The sequence below is a fragment of the Rhinolophus sinicus genome, chromosome 17, assembly GCF_057876585.1.
Source record: "Rhinolophus sinicus isolate RSI-liver-muscle chromosome 17, RSI-T2T, whole genome shotgun sequence".
Lineage (NCBI taxonomy): Eukaryota > Metazoa > Chordata > Mammalia > Chiroptera > Rhinolophidae > Rhinolophus > Rhinolophus sinicus.
In genome coordinates this window covers 11,405,593-11,419,674 of record NC_142517.1, presented here as the reverse complement: position 1 = coordinate 11,419,674, position 14,082 = coordinate 11,405,593, and the positions used below count along the sequence as shown (strand labels likewise).

At 42.4% G+C, this 14,082-nt stretch overlaps 1 protein-coding gene across 3 annotated transcripts in view; it reads right to left on the bottom strand.

The window, feature by feature from the left end:
- The window catches only part of TIAM1 (TIAM Rac1 associated GEF 1), a 362,433-nt gene that overhangs the window by 273,566 nt on the left and 74,785 nt on the right, over window positions 1-14,082 (bottom strand). For all 3 annotated transcript variants that reach the window (XM_074326168.2, XM_074326172.2, XM_019730167.3), the window contains exon 2: window positions 8,961-9,013. The gene's annotated coding sequence lies outside the window, so the exon portion shown is untranslated. The remainder of the gene's footprint in view (window positions 1-8,960; window positions 9,014-14,082) is intronic.

Genomic DNA, 14,082 nt, shown 5'->3' with positions numbered 1-14,082 from the left:
AGTCTCTCTGTACCTCAATTTCCTCACTCATAACATGGAAAAAACAATAGCACCAAAGGTTGTGACTGATGATTAAATGAATAGTAACTGTTAAGTGCTTAGAATAGTGCCTGCTTCAGGATAAGCAGTACTAGGGGAAGAGGGGCTCGGTGAAGTTCTCAAAGGCAGAAAGTGCTAAGAAAGGTGCAGAGAAGGGCAAAGCCATGAGCAAGGGAGGAAAGAAGACATGCCAGGGAAAAGTGAGAGTCAGAGAGGAACCAGGAGGAGGAACAAAATCAAAGTCCAAAGTCTCACCCATCAGGGCAACGGAGAATTTCAATGGGGGACCGGGAAGGAATAGCAAGAAAAGTTGGGGCTTAGGGAAGTTATCAGATGAAAAGTGCAATAGAAGGATGAAGACATCTCCATGGGTTAAAATGGAAGTGACTCAAAAGTGGGGGTGGGGGGATTAAGTGGCCGACAAAAACTGAAGGACATGGCAGACCTAACCTTACTGAACTCTTTTCGTGCTGGCTTCCTTGCTCAAACACATCGAGATGTTCCCCCCTGAGCCTTGGCACCGGGTCTTAATTCTTTCCAGAATGTTCTTCCTTGATATCCACACTTCCTTCCAGTGTTCGCCCAAAGCCTCTTCTCATCAGTCCAGTCCTGACTGATGTATTTTAAATTGCACTCCAATTACCTCTGCCCCACTCTGTTTTTATCTATAGTATTTATCCCCTCCCAACATAACAAGATTTAGCTAAGTTTCTTGCTTTTCTGTCACCCCGCTAGAATACAAGCTCCATGGAGATAGATTTTTGTCTATATCTTGTGCTGATAAATTCCCAGGTTTAGAATAAGGCAGAGCTCATAACAGGTACTCAGAGACATGACAACAAAATGCAACATCTGTATCATTCGGAACTAGATCCTTTGTTTATAATGGACGTGATGGGAACTATAGGCAACATCTGACTGGAGTCTGAAGATTAGAAGGCAGCAATGTATCAACATCAATTTCCTGATATCAATGCCTATATCGTGATCATGCAGGAGAATGTCCCTGGATGTAGGCAACACACACTAAGATTTCCAGGGTAGTGGAACCTCAGTCAGTAACTTACTATCAAGGGGTTCCAGCGAGAGGAGGGAGTTGGGGTGGAGGTTATGAAAGTGTTGAGCTATACTCGCAACTTTCTGTGACTGCTTAAAAATTTTTTTGCATTATTAAAAAGTAAAAATCTGACATGGTGGTAATGACCAAAAAAAACCTAAAAAACATTCATCACTTTATTATAAGTACTTATTTCTGGAAAGGGCAATAAAATTGATGGCAAGGGAGAAAGAAGGAGAGGAACTTTCATTTTTATTCTGCATCGAGTTTACAAAGAGCATATATACAGGTAACCCCCATATAACACGGTTGTTAGGTTCCTAAAAAAATGCCGTGTTATGCAAATCCGTGTTATACGAAACAAAGAACTAGCACAAAAAAGGGGGTTAGTTTCAAAAAATTTTTTAAAAAAATACTATTATATCTTTATAATTAAGAGAAATATCTTTATTAAAGCAATTTCCACCAGAAGTATATTAATATGTATTAAATAATGTTTTATTCGTCATCACTACTAAGCACCATTAACCGAGGGTGTTTTCTTTTTGACAAGATACCTCCATCCTCTGAACTCAACATCCCACGAACAAAATGGATTTAAACTTCTAAAAAATTTTAAAATTCTGCAGTCAAATCTGATACAACATCCACGCTCAAATGAAAAATTTCAAATAAGATATCTTTTGCTCTTAAAACTCTTATTATGCTCCATGTTGTTCGGGGATTTGTCTAATTCTCCAACCGTGTTAGAGCAAAACCATGTTATAGATGTGCCGTGTTATACAGGGGTTACCTGTACTTACATGACATTTCAATAATAAAATAGATGGGGGGTGGGGGGAATCTAAGTTGGTTCCCAGATCATTTCTGGGAAGGGAAGAAGGAACGGAGGGATGGTCAGGGAGGAAGGCCTTCACGTTTCTTTCCCAGGAATGTCCCAGGGACACTGCAGGTTCTCTGCTGGCACAGGGAGGGCAAGACCCAGTGGGGACTGGCAGCCAAGCGCACTCACAGAGGCAGCCTCCCTGCCCACGCAGTGAGCTTCCTCCAGCTCCTGTTCCCACACACCTGTCACTCAGAGCAAAGGGACTTTGCCAGGGAAAGTGGGAGCGTCTGCTGGGCCTGGAAGAGTCTCTTCAAGATCAAAAATTGATAAATGTCTCACATTGTTTACTTGTATTTTTCAATTGCAAAGGAGTTTGCAATTTACTCAAGTTGATCAGCTTTCAATTGCTTTTTAACTCTTTACTAGAGAATTTTGTATTATGGCTACATAATCCCCATGTAGCTTTATTCAACTACAACTAATCAATCCTGTTTCACTGTACTCCTCCCACACTGGATGATTTATTTTGAAGAAAATCTCAAGCATCATATTATGCCATCTATAAATACTTTAATATGTATTTCTAAAAGAGAAAGACCTTTTTCTTAAATATAATCACAATACTATTTTGACAGCCACCTCAAAAAAATTCTTCTATACTGCAATTATCCATTAAGATTTTTAATGTCAAAAAAAAAAAAGATTTTTAATGTCTCTGATTCTCTCTCTCTCTCTCTCTCTCTCACACACACACACACACACACGGTCTGTTCAAATCTAGATCTATTTAAATAAGATGCGCTGCATTTGGTTGACTGGATCCTTCAGTTCCTTATCTGGGGGTTCGTCCTTCCCCCTCTTATGATTCCTTTTGCATTGTTTTTAACACACAGTTTCCCTTTTCCGTTAAATGTCTATGTTGTTTAAGGTACTTCTGTGTCCCTCCCTTTCTCTGACTCCCCTAAAATCTTCCCTGATCATCTTTTCTAAGATGAGCAAATCCTCGATGAGTCTAGGACAGTGGCACTTCATGTTCAGGTTCTAGCGGTGATTCCCAGGGGAGGTAAGAGCCCTTGGGCAGCTCTGCTAATGTTTCAGCATCAACCTACATAGAAAACAAAAATGCAAGCAAATTCCAGAAACACCTCCACAGTCATCACTCTGGCGTGAACCATGACTTAGTTTCCTCATTCTTAGAACAGCGGGGATGAACAGGAGGGTGAGGATGATGCTGACAGTAATTGTACGTGCTTTGCCCAAAGATCCTTCAAGATGTCTTCCAGACAAGACTGATTTTAAGTATCAAATTCGCATGATGCCCACCCAAGAGCAACATCCTCCTTGGAGGGGGATAGTTTATAAATGATGATGAAGGGAAAAAACTAGGGACGATGATGACAAAGAAATTCAGACCACAAACGTCGGTTACAAATCAAAACTCCAGTCATCAACAAAATCCCAACTTAAACAACATGCTATTGTTTCAGTGTATTTTCTTAGACACTAATAAATTTGATCCACACAAATGGGTAAGTGATAAAGGATGGTACAAAATGTTGTTGGCAGACTCTTGGCTATGCAGGTGTTTCTAGACCCATGGTTCTCCGCCAGGGAGATTTTACTCCCCCCTCCCCAGGGACATTTGGTGACGGCTAAAAACACTATTGTTGTCACAATTAGGGCAGTATACTGGCATCCCATGGGCAGAGGCCAGGGATACAGCGAAACATCCTGCAATGCACAGGACAGGCTACATCACAAAGAATAATCCAGCCCAAAGTGTCAGCAGAAACCCTGAGGTTGAGAGACTCTGATCTATGAGAATTTCCTTGTTAACCAAGTGAAACTGTGCTGGGATCAGGTTGCGGGGGCGGGGCTACTGAGGTCTAAAACTACAGGAAGATCAACAGCCTATGTTATAAGCCTCTATACTGCGGACTACCCCAACCCATGAGGTTCGATAGGAAACTGTCTTGGTTGGGCTTGGTTTTGTTACCAAGATAGGGCAGAACACATAGTTCTGAATCTGAACTATTCCCTCAATGTAGTCATCTTGGGAAACTCTTTCTAAGACACAATCCAACTGCAGAATTTACCCTGCATAGCAGATGTGTCCCTGAGTGATAGTACCGCGCTGGGGCAGCCTCTGAGGCACTAGGCCGCTGGTGGCCTTGGTAACAGCAGGCAGTGACACACCAGTGACTAGAAAGAGAATTCTGATGGCCCTAAGTACTATGGTGAGACTAGAGCAGCGTGACGAGAGGTGATGAGGGCGTTGGGGAGGAGCTGCTCCTTCACAGGTGATTCTCAGGGAGGCTTGTCTGGGGAGGTGACACTTGAGCAGAGCCCTACAGGAAGTGACCGGCGGGCCAGGTGGCGCTGGAGGAAGAGGATTCCTGGCACAAAGGAGGAAGGCCTGAGCCTTGTGTGGGAAGTGCCCAAAGTTGAGAGGAGAAGAGGTGAGAGGGAGGTGGCGCAGAATCACTTGAGGCCTTGTAGCCATGGCAGAAAGTCTGGTTTTCAAACCCACAGCGGTAGGAAGCCAGAGGAAGTTCCAAGCAGAAGAATAATAAGATTTCAGTGCTAATTTAGATCCCTCTGACCAGTCTGTGGACAACAATGGAAGTAGAAAACCAACTAATGGGCAACTGTATTCAGAATTTTACTGAAAATCAAAACCACCCAAAAAGAGAAATATTTGCTACTGATGAAGATATTTCAAAGAACACACCCCAGATTCTAAAAGCTATTTCCAAAGAACAGGCCTAAAATTTCTGAGCAGCAGCAGTCTCTTTCAAATTAGTGCCTCCCCGTACCCCCCAACATGATTTACTCAAAAGATAAGCTCTGGTGTGGCTTTTGACAACAGCCTCTCAACAGTCGCACGGAGCTAACTTCCCCCGAGAGGCAGGGGCTCAGGTATTCAGCAACCAGGGGCCAATGAACAGCACCCACCACCACCTCCTCTCTGAGAACTAGCCTGGACATGACGCGTCAGGGAAAAGGAACTCCTGAATCAAAGGAACAGCGAATGAAAGCTCAGGTCCGCCTGGAATGTTCTCTCCTAGTACTTTTACTTATGATCTTTCATGTTCTGGTCTCCCAAGCTGCGGGGAGCCAATTGCCTCTGAGCCTTGGAGTCCATTCCCTTCCCCTCTTTTTCCTGGTGGTACCTTTCCCTGGACTCATCATTCCTGGTCATCTCAGCAATAAGATCCACAGGGCCAGATTAGGGGGCAGGTCTAGAAAATGAGCCAAGGAGCTTCTCAGCCTGTTTCAAGCATAAGCCCCAGATCAACCTGACACCTGGGCCAGAAAGGTCCGCCACCTGGTCTGCTCCAACTCCCAAATTTCCCTGAGGCCTGAGCTAAAGCCACAGCCTTCACTGAGGAACTTCTCCTCTCCTCTCTTCCCTGACCAATTCAGGGCAGTAGTGGGTATCTGGTCAAGCATTAAGAGGACCCTCTGTCCTTGCCCTTCTTTTAGTACCTCCCTCTATCAAGAACAAAAAAAAAAAAAAAAAACTGACAAGGCAGGTAATAAGATGCTACAATCTGTGCCTAGATTCAAAAGTGCTACCATAGCAACTAATTCAGACATCACCAAGTCCTGAGAGATCCCCTACCCTCCCAAGCTTCACACTTCAAAGAAAGATTATTAATTACACATTATGATACCAATTATTTCAGAATGCATTATGAAACAAGATCTTCGCTAAGCAATTTTTATTGTTTTAATTCTTTTTTTCTACCACTTTTAATAATTACACTCTGGTTTTTATTACATTAAGATGCAATTAAGAAAGAAAAGTACTTTATATTTTAGATCTATTTCAAATTTTTTTTTTTTTACATAAAGAATTCCACAGTCATCCATAATAATGTAACACACAATATAGCCAAAAGACAAAAGGAATAGCATAGATAAAACTAGCTGACTTCCACTTAGGAGGAAGTACGCAAGTGTACTTATTTTGAAAATGCTTAACAAAACATATTCACCGAAAGGATGGAGAATTTTTGATCACACAAAAGCAAAATAAACCACACAACAGTCTGCTCCTATGGAAGAGAAGGTTTATATTATCTAAGGAAGAGAGTATAACAAGTAAGGTCTCAAAATGCTAAACTTCCGGATTACCAATATTCAACTATCTACCCAGTAAAATGACGTCACATGTAAAGTGAACCTACCCATGTTGAATTATATTTCCTTTCAAATATAAGGATAATGTCATCTAACATGTAGAAGTATGAGCAAAGAGATATAAAGGTAGTCTATTAACTAAGCCACAATTGGTGAGCCACACAATTTCACATCCACATGTAGTAAGGCTGAGTGGCATTGTAGTGCTGAGGAATATTTCTGTGTGAGCCTTACTTGTATTCATCTTCTGCTTATCTCCTAGCCCAGAGGATGGCAAACTGGTTTTGGTAAGGCCAAATAGTAAATGTTTCAGGCTTTGTGGGACATATATTCTCTGCCACAACTAATCAACTCTTCCATCAAGGCTTGAAAGTAACCATAGACAATACATAAACCAGTAGGTGTGCCTGTGTTCCAATAAAAATTTATTTACAAAAACAGGCCCGTGGCTGTAACTTGCCAACCACTGTTCTGGTCCTCAGGGTGCTAGAAAGGAGGGGTGAATCAGAGCATCTGCCTACAAGGAATGGCAGGAATAAGCAAAGAGATCGGGTTGATCTTAAACTACCCACCAAAACACTGAGTATGGCCCATCATACCCAGCACTATTCTTCTAAAACCAAATCAAGTTTAGATACATGAGGTAGGAAACAGTTCTCAACAACCTTTGTTCTCAAGATACAAGTGTGCACCCTCACAGAAGCAGCCTCTACGCCATCATGGGGCTTACCTTCTGAACTGGGTGTCCATTTGAGAGTCAGTAGTAACCTCCCCAAACTGCCTGGCCCTTTTAGTAGTTGGCAGTAGCCAAGTCTAGGGGTGCGGGCTGTGGTCACCGAGTTGAAAGAGGTAACTGGTCTACCAGAGAAGGCACCTGCCCGGCAACTCATACACTACTCAAGAACGAAAAGCTCAGTAGACAAGCTTTCCCAATCTCACCCTTGAACTCCTACCGGCTGAATGGCCAGGAAGGGCCCAGGGAGCCTGGAGCAGCCAAGGTCCACCACTGTCACTTCTTATTCCCCAAATACAAGTGGCTCTTCCCTCTCCAGGATATCTCCTCCTCTCTCACACCTTACACCCCATTCTGTCATCAGCAAATCCTGTTATCTCTACCTTCAAAAAACATTAAGAATTGGGCTGGTTCTCACTACCTCCATCACCAGTACTGTAGTCACTGTCACCTACTAATTAGTCTCACTAATTCTGCTCTTGACCACCCCCCCCAACAGTATATTCTCATTTTAAAAAAATAAGCTAAGGTCATGTCCTTCCAATGGCCCCCAAAGTCCTTACAATGGCCTACAAGGCCTTATGCAATCTGGCTCTTGACACGTTCCCCTCCTGCCCATCACCTCCCTCATCACTCCTTAGTCCTCTCCTCCTCAGATGGTTCCTTTTTTTTCTATCTTCTTACTTTTAGCATGCTTATTCTTTATTCTATTTCTATCGTATTTCTATTCAATTATGCTCGTAGATTTCTAGTCTCTTCCTTTTTCATTCCACATCTCTTCTTCCCTCCTTTTTCTTATTATACAGAAATATTTATTAAGTAGAATTTAGACATCTGAAAAAAAAGGTTATGTTTTTATTATTGTTTCCACCAAATCCTTATCCCAATGTCAAATATGTTAACAATCCAAGAGTTCGTAATGACATCTTTCAAAAAAAATTCACTGGTCATCTTAAGGATAATATGGAACTAATTCATTAATCTGGTATATAAGAGGAAATAACAAAGCCATTATTCTGCCTTTTATATACAAACTGTACCCTGAAGGTAATTTTTTGAAAAGATTTTTTTTTTTCTTTTATCATTTTTTTATTTGATTAAATTTATTGGGGTGACAATGGTTAGTAAACTTACATAGGTTTCAAGTGTACATTTCTATAACACATCATCTATATATCACATTGTGTGTTCACCATGCAGAGTCAGATCTCCTTCCATCACCATACTTTTGACCACTTCTATCCTCTTCTAAGGGTAGAAGAGAGAAAATTTTTAAGTTCTTCGTTATAGAGATTTTCCAGCTAATAAATGACAGAATGAGAGAATCACCTTTGTGCAAACCCTAAGTAAAGAATGCATCCAGGTATCCATTATGGATCATCAGTGGTTGCAAACTCTGAGGTAAAAAACTGATGGGGACCCTAATAATGGATGATCAGATTAACAGCAATTGTCAATATTAAGATTTCAAAAAGAGACAGAACGTGTCACCTAGCAGAAGTTACGCTGTCATGTATGAAATACTTTTACCAAAAAATTGGACCTGAATCTGATTAAGCCTTTAGTTTATAGGAAATTTGGGGGATAATAAAACATCTTAAATAACACAGGGATGCTGGCAGCAAAATCTATAACGTGAGGAACTCCACAGGACAAAAAATCCAGCTTCTTCTCCAAATATATAGCAAGGGAAAATAAGAGAGGGACAGATAACATAAATATTAAAAGGGACTGTGTGAATTTTGTTTAAATCCTTTGATTAACCTGAGGTATTTTTAACTACCTGTGAAAAAATATTTATGAGATAATCAGGGAAATCTCAACATGAATACTTAGTGATAGCAACAAATGAATTATTGTTCATGGAGAGTCATATTGAAATATTTACAAATAAATCTGATTTTCTTTATACACCTCATCCTAAAATTCTTCTTCAAGCAAATTACTTTGGTTGTTTTGATCCCGTATCAGTTGTTATTTTTAAATATACCCATGAATGAAGTAATGCAGAAAAAGCAGGGTTGAAAATTAACAAATGCCAGGCACAGATTTAAGGCTATATGGTAAACAAATGAAAAAGCAAATATATTTATATACCCTGAATGCACCTAGAAAGTTCTTCAAAGCATATAGGGAATATATGAGTGTAAACTGCTCACCATGTGGAAGTCAGGCTTCTGATAATGTTAACATCTGGAACACAGCCATCGACCTAGAAATTTAAAAAAAAAAGACTTCTGAGTGACAAACATCTTTCACAAAACCCAAGCACTTTATTCCATAAAAGAAAAAGAAGTTCATCATTTATTAAACTGTATCAAACAAGACATCAGCAAGAGCTAACAGCAGAGAAAAGAAACAAAGGACTTAAAATTAGAAGCAGAGAGGCAGAGTAATGCAGGGGTTTCTAGAATAAAGACAGAGTCCACACAGATTCAACACCCTTGGGGGGGAGGGGGTCTCCCTAAACGCAACCTTCTACAGTAACAATATCCCAGCATCTGCAACATGTGTTAAACCAGGCTGAGAATCCTGTTAAATAAAGCAAGAAGGGCAATAAAGATGCTGTTTAAAAGTATTTTCATCGAGATGGATAAAATTTGAGAAGCTAATTTATTCACTTAGTGAGAGAGGAACAGGTTTTAAGGAAAGACAGAATTGAGATCAATGAGAGAAAATACGGGCAGATTTCAAGCTTGAGATCAAGGCCAGCTTCTCAACAATGAGAACAAGCCCACCAGTGGGTGAGTGGGCTCCTCATAGTGAGCTCCATGTGGCCCACAAAATTGAGGATCCAAACAACTCCAAGGTTTTATGGTGGGTAACGTTAAAAGAAAATTTGTTCTGATGTTTTTACAATGGTAAGGAAGACTTTATTCAGGACTATTGCAACAAAGGAGAGAGATGGGGCTCAACTCCAAATATAACAAACAAGCAGAGTGAGGGGGTCAGTAGCCAGAAAATTACTAAGAGGAAACATCAGGGTAGAGGGATTCTTATGAAACGGACAAACAATACGATTCTTTCTGAAGGCAGCCCAGGATGATCAAAATATCAAGGTAAGGGATCCACTCTACACTGATTTAGCAGGATTCTTGCTAAAACCGGGCGAGGCAGACCAAAGACAGTACAGGGACCAAGGTCCAGGTCTAGTCGAAAAGAGGGCTCAGAGGAGCCTGACTGAAGTTTGCTTAAGGAGAAAGTCTGTGTTAGCAATGGGAACTCCACCTTATAGAGATGCACAGTTACAGAACAAGCATGAGCCAGGAGCCAGGAGCCGACCCCAGACCTCCCAGATCCAAGCTTGGTGGTGTCAGTTACACCCATTGCCTCATAATTCCTTATACAGCATAATACTCATAACATTTTTTTAATTTCTCAATTGCTTCCCCACATGTAATTTCTGTTTTGAAAAATCGAGAAATGCCCATTTCTATACATCAAGCTAACCACTAATGAGGAGAAACTATCTTTGAACATAATGCCACGTGAGTTAATTTATATACAGTTCCCTATGATACTGAGGCAGACTGGTTCACCATCATGAAGTGTAATGAAACCTTTCAAAGTGGCCTTGCAATGACAGGCATACAAGCAAAACAGAGCAGGGAAAAAACCTAAAACACTGGGTTTAAAAGCATCGGAAAAAAAAACAGGAAGCTTCCAATCACTAACAGAATTACAAAACCTCCATAGCACAAGCTAAGCAATTTTCCATGATGCCCAGTCCCCAGGGAGAGCAGGTAAGGAAACAAAGCTGCCCCCATTGCACTCTTGACAGCGCCATCTGCTGGTAAAGTTATTTAAGAATCTGAAGGAAGATGTGCTAAATATTCGCTGGTTGCCCTTCAGATTCCTTCCCACCTTTTCCACCAGGATCTGTGCCCTGGGAGGCTGACTTCTATGGCCTGCATCAACCAGGCTCTGGCCCTCTAGCCCCCTGGGAGATAGCTGTAGATGCCAGGAGACAAAAGAAGGAAGAAGCATAGATCCTCTGTTTCCTCCCTGCAGGGTCACCTAAGGGTCTCTCCACAAGTTACACCTTCTCTCAGGCACCCCTCTCCCTCTGTCCCTAGTTCTACAGGTTGAAGAGCTCCATAGACTAAATGTGTCCCCCAGAATCCATATGTTGAAATCTAATCCCCAATGTGCTATTTGGAGGTGGGGACTTTGGGGGGTGAGTAGGTCATGGGGATGGAGCCCTCAGGAATGGGATTAGTGCCCTTATACATGAGACCCCAGGGAGCTCCCTCACCCCTTCCACCATGTGAGGACAGAGAAGACAACCATCTGTCTACAAGGAAATGAGTCCTCACCAGACATCAAATCTGCCAGCACCTTGATCTTGGACTTCCCACCCTCCACAGCTGTGAAAAATACATTTCTGTCATTTATAAATCACCAGTCTGTGGTATTCTGCTATAACAGTCTGAACAGATTAAGTCAGAGGGGCTTCCTCCTGTGACCCTGTTACCTCACTTCCTCCTATTACCTGCTGCCCCCTTTCTGCTTCTTAATCCCATGACATGCATTCATTAAACTCTCTTCTGTCACCTCTTTGAGTGTGTCATATATTTTCCTGCCAGACCTTTGAAGGACAACAATGGAAAGAGAAAGGGGGTCGGGGGCAGATAATCATTTAGTTTTCCATACTTGCCCTTAATTGAGAAGGGGGAAAATAAAAAGAAAACCCAATTTTAAGCTAGATTTTGTGGTATGTGTATGGAGGAGTGGGATATGTCCAAAGAGGATCTAAGTATAAGGGTTCAAGTAAAAATCCAGAATTTATATGCAGAATTCTGTATATGTGTGCAGTTTTCTGACATAAGAAATCCAGAAAGAAAAAGGTAAAAAATTTATTGTACTCTCAAAAGTTGACCCAAAAAATGGAGAGCCAGGGCTGTAAGAGAAACATAGCACAGAAGCTGCCACTATCTGCCCAAGAGAAGAAAAAACTGACTAGGCAGACGATGGCTACCTGTGCCAGGCTCACGAGCAGGAAGACAACCTCCTGCCCCCACAGAGGGGGCCGGGAGCGAGGGGAACCTCCAACCCTTTCCACACGCCACCACCCACCCCAAGGAGGCAGCTGGGATGGTGTGTTCCTGCAAATCACTCACAGCTCCCTTCCAACAGTCAAGTGACATTTCAAAAGCTCATCAGCTGAGCAGGTGCTCAGACGCGCAAGCAATAGCAAAACAGTTCCGGGGCTGTAGAGAAGCTCATCCTGTTGTTCCGGAAAGCTCCGGGCTGCTGAGGCAAGGAGAGTGTGGAGGCAGCAGCTCAGGAGGAGAAAAACTCCGGAAACAGCAGACTGGCATAGCTGAGCCTGCAGGAAATGCCCAGAGTTGTCAGCAGGTGCCCCGTTCTGGGGGCAGGGAGTAGGCTCCACTGTGGCTGGAGACCAGTTCTGCCCCTCACCTGCTGTGTGACCAAGGATCTGTGACTTGCCCTCCCTGGGCTAGTTTCCCCCTTTGCAACATGGAGATGACCCTGCAGTATGAACCTCACAGCTTTGTTGTGAGGTCAGAGAGAAATGTGCCTCCAAGACCCAACAAATGCCTTTCCAGGTATGTTTTATGTTCATATCCTTCGCTACTGGGGTGATCTTGGGAACAAACAAACAGAAGCCTACAACATCAACTTCTAACTCCACACCAGGAAGGATGCTAAGAGGGAGTGACGAGCCACCTGGGTAAGGGCAGGAGAGAGGTGCCTCTAACCGAGACAGAGCCCTACAGGTATGTCCATTCCCTGTCATTGTCCTTTTCCTGGCTGTACCAGGGGCATTTAGCTCAGAGGCACAGGGCACCGTGGTGGAGAGCCCAGCGGCCTCTTGTCCTTGCCACATACAGACTGGGTGGACGTAGACAAGTTATATTACCTCTCTGACTTAGTTTTCTCATCTATAAATCAGGCATAACCATCATCATAGTACCTAGCTTTCTGTGAGGATTCAAAAAATTCATTCCAAGTTCTTAGAATAGTGTCTGGCATACAGTAATAACTCAATAAATGCCAGCTGTAGTATTGCCCAGCACATTTCAGCTAGTTTTCAAGGCCCATCTAGTAAGGAGGCATCTGTGTTCCGAAGTGCAGCCAAATCCTGGCACCACCAACATAAGCCAAGCACTGTATGTCCTGATTCTAAGATGTGTTTTTTATATTAATGTTCCTAAAATTACAATATACGAGGTCAGACCATTAAGTTCACGAACTCATCCTAGAAAAAGTGCTTCATACCTCATTGCTGAATATCGCCAAGGTCACCTTCGAAGTACTGCCCTTGGGAAGCTATGTACCAATGCCAGTGCCTAGTCCACCCTTCAAAGCAATTTTGGAACTCTTCTTCTGGAATGGCCATCAGAGCTGTCATCGTATTACCCTTGATGTCCTGAATGTCATCAAAATGTCTTCCTTTCAATATTTCCTTTCTCTTCAGGTAAAGAAAGAAGTCATTGGGGGCCAGATCAGGTGAGTAGGGAGGGTGTCCCAATACAGTTATTTGGTTACTGGCTGAAAACTCCCTCACAGACAGTGCCGTGTGAGCTGGTGCATTGTCGTGATGCAAGAGCCATGAATTGTTGGTGAAAAGTTCAGGTCGTCTAACTTTCTCATGCAGCCTTTTCAGCACTTCCAAATAGTAAACTTGGTTAACTGTTTGTCCAGTTGGTACAAATTCATAATGAAAAATCCCTCTGATATCGAAAAAGGTTAGCAACATTGTTGCAACAAGTTTACGAACTTAATGTCCGACCTTGTACATTTAACAGAGTAGATTTTTCTCCTCTGTAAAATGGGCATAATAACAGCATCTATCTAAAGAGATTGGTGCACAATTAATAATTCGTATACGCAAAACGTTTTGACTAGAGGTTGCCATCAGAAATACGCTGCAGGCATGACATCATCATTATATTAACTGACGTGACCTGCTGCAGGACTTCCTGCTCCAAGCAAATGTCAAAATTCCTCATTCCATCTTGGTCCAGGGATCTCTTGATCCCGGCACCCAAAGCTCCTATGGCTTGGGGCTGCCCAGTGGGAAGCCAGGGCCCTGTTTCACACGGCACAGAGCTTCAGGCACTTGCTGGATTTTCACCATTCCATTGGCTTCCTGGAACTAGTTACTTACAGGACACTATTTAGAAGTTGTGGAATTTGCATCATGTTGGTTCCTAGGTTTACTTAAATTTGTTGTTGTTGTTATTGTTGTTTTGCCCATGGAATGATTTGTAGGTCACGGTGTTGGTTTCTTGGTTGCCCTGGAGAACAGCTGGC